This window comes from Anopheles ziemanni, chromosome 2 (assembly GCF_943734765.1).
Source record: "Anopheles ziemanni chromosome 2, idAnoZiCoDA_A2_x.2, whole genome shotgun sequence".
In the NCBI taxonomy this organism is placed as follows: Eukaryota; Metazoa; Arthropoda; class Insecta; order Diptera; family Culicidae; genus Anopheles; species Anopheles ziemanni.
This window is the reverse complement of record NC_080705.1, coordinates 59,405,480-59,408,560: the sequence shown is the minus strand read 5'-3', so window position 1 is coordinate 59,408,560 and position 3,081 is coordinate 59,405,480.

Sequence of the window (3,081 nt, the reverse complement as noted above, 5' to 3'; positions counted from 1 at the left end):
GATTCACTCGCTCACTCGCAAAATTTGTTTCGGTTTCAAACCCTTAAAAGGTACTCTTTTCCAACACTTGAGTCCCCGTGACTCATCGATCGCCTTACACTAGTATGATTTTCCAACACTCGAAATGATTAAATATGTGAAATCACACAAGACTCCTGTTTTATTATTTATTGTGGCACAAAAAGACAAATCACTCAGTACAACATTATCACTTAATGCATCCAAGAACACTCAATTAATATAGCCAAACAACCCCCGTATCACTCGATCACGATCACTTAATACTAAAACCTCCACACAGGTTGGTAATAGCTGTTATGAAACTATGTATCCATTTCGAAAAACGCCATCGAACGGAATGTTTTTCCCACCGAGAAACGATCCGAATTTTCACAGCTCTTTTAATGTTACTCGTCGTCGTCGTCGTCGTTGTTGACGCAGCAATCCACACAGGGCGAGTCCGCTATCACGAATGGCGCTTTACGGGCGAGCAATAGTCCGCACCGGTTGCATTGATTCCACTGGCGGAAGGACGAGCCGAGATTGTTCGCCTTTCCACGATGACGATGGCGATGATACGGTACGATGAGGGTACGAGAGTCGCATCAATTCATATTCATCACCCTTCCCGCGAACTCCGACTCCGAACTTCGCAACGAGATCCTCCTCGCTCACCCTGGCACAATCGTCATCATCATCATCGTGCATCGCGTGAAAGCATCATCGGCATTCATTCGCCTAATCCCCACCTCCTTTTCTCGATCGCAGGATTTTCCAAAAGGGGGAAATAGTCCTCGTCCCTTCGCTGGTAGAATTATCCTTTCACGCTCTTTCTCTCTCTCACTCACACTCGCAGCTCCGATTTGGGACTTCAAGGAAGAAACAAACACTAATATGTTGGTGCCTCTATCTCTCTCTGCCGCTCTTTTTCGCATGGAGGAAATGCATCCTTTATTGTTTCTGAGAAGGCAGCACAAATTGTGCTCGTAATAAGAAAAAGGATACACCAAAAAACCCAGGATACAGAATTTGGCGAGAGTCGGAGCGACAAAGGAAATCTCCGTAGGGACTAAAGCAATAATGGGTACCAACACAAGGATATTCACATACACACACTGATGCAGGGTACACACTCGCAGGCGTTTTCCGGTCCGGATGGTGTAAGAAATGGGCGGAGTTACGAGCAGCGAATATCCTCTTGAAAGGATTTCATTTTTATTTTCGCTCTCCCGCTCCGAAAGCGGAACCTTTTCTCGCGTGTTGTTCCGCGAAGGGAAATATTTAGGACTTCATTCCGTGCCCGCTGTTCTTCGGGTTTTATATGGAAAACTCGTAAACAACCGGGTACTGAGGGAGCGCCAGAACAACAAAAGGGGGAAAAAAACATCGTCCTTATCGGACCTTCGCTATCTTTGTTGCACACAAGCGTTCACTTATTTACTAAAAGCAAAGCGGGTCGTCTCGCCAGCTGGAGGAATTTTTCCGATGATCGTTTTTACTTCCTTTTTTGCCCACTGGTGGTTTGTCCACCAAGCAGCTAATGGAGTTTTCGGAGATGAAATATGGTGGAAAAACCTTCACACGACCGCACAACATACTCGAGCACATGATGCTAGGGTCGCTTCCCGCGGTAGTGTCTTGATTTCCTAGTATTTGTTTTTCCAGTTTTAGCTCTGTCAGCGTGTCCAGTCCGCTCTTCCCGGTTCGGCTCGATGTACTTAGAATTCATTCCGGGAATTGTAGTACGAGTAGAGAAAAAATTAATGGCGTCGTTTGCACCCCCATGCCTCCTTCCACCTCTGGAACCTGTTCCGTCTTCCGCTTGCAAATCATACACTTCCCATTCTGCTGCTGCTCTACCACTTCAGCACCATCCGGGATAGGGTTTTGCATAATCTCATTTAACTTTGTCCTTTCGGCCGAGATTGACTTTGTTTTTCTCCCATCTCGCATTCTCCTCCGGTGGAGTTCTCCATCTTGTACGCCGCTCGCCTTTTCTCCCCACTTCTACACCCAGCAAGACTTTTTGTTTATCGATATTATATTCCCCGCCAACTTGGTTCCCTTTCTCTCTCGATCATTACTTTTATTGTCGAGAAACATATCACCGACAGGAGAAAATGGGCGATAGCAAAATAAAGAACTCCCATACATATTATCGTTTGCCTACTCTCTCTCTCCTTTGGGAGCAAATGTTATAACGTTTTATTAACATGACTTTTGCTGCCAGCTCGTGTTGTTTTCAATTTTCCGCCTGGTAGCGTATGTGGTAAAAAGGAAAATGGGGTTGTTAGGAAAATACACAATAAAATAGAAACATTTTAACAGCACGCGAGCAAAAGTAAAACGTACCAAATTTAGGATTCTCGTAAACCCGATTGTAAACTAGATAAACTCATAATCAAAGCAAATGGTAAAAAAGATACTTATCATGGTGAACGTTTAAGATATGACAATAGTGAATTGATGATCTTTAAGTTCTTTACTCCCAGTTAGCAAGAGTTCAGGAAAGTATGATTTATACATCGATACTTGTGGATCGTAAAATAAAATTTCATTCCTTCCAAAAGGGCGGCAGGAGAAGCAATATATTGCTATCTCTCGCCGTTGATGGTCTGCTGGATGGTATCGTCGCCATTTCTGGTGGATTGTACATAAACGATCATGATTATCATCGTCCGATGCTTTGATTATGTTCTCCCATGCTGGTCATGAATAGAATGAGCATTTGCTTTTGAATAACTGAAGTAGGATGGTTTGGTTTTTTTTCTTATTTCATCTTCATGGCCGATGGATGACAGTTTTCGGCGATAAAAGCGAAGCCATTTGTAGAGTTCCATTGTATTTCATTTCTTTTCTGGATTCTGATTCAGTTTGAGACCCTCAATGTGAGCTGTTCGCTCGTAGAATACTTTCCGCTGTTCTCAATTAGAAAAGTTTGCGTTCGATGTTGGAGGGATTATCCCGCTCAGCCGTCTGATGCTGACAGGCTCTTCCTGTAATCTGCCGACACCACGTGTTCCACCCACAGTTGGTCACTAACTCATCGGTGCATGGCCACGGGGTTTCCTAATCGTCCAG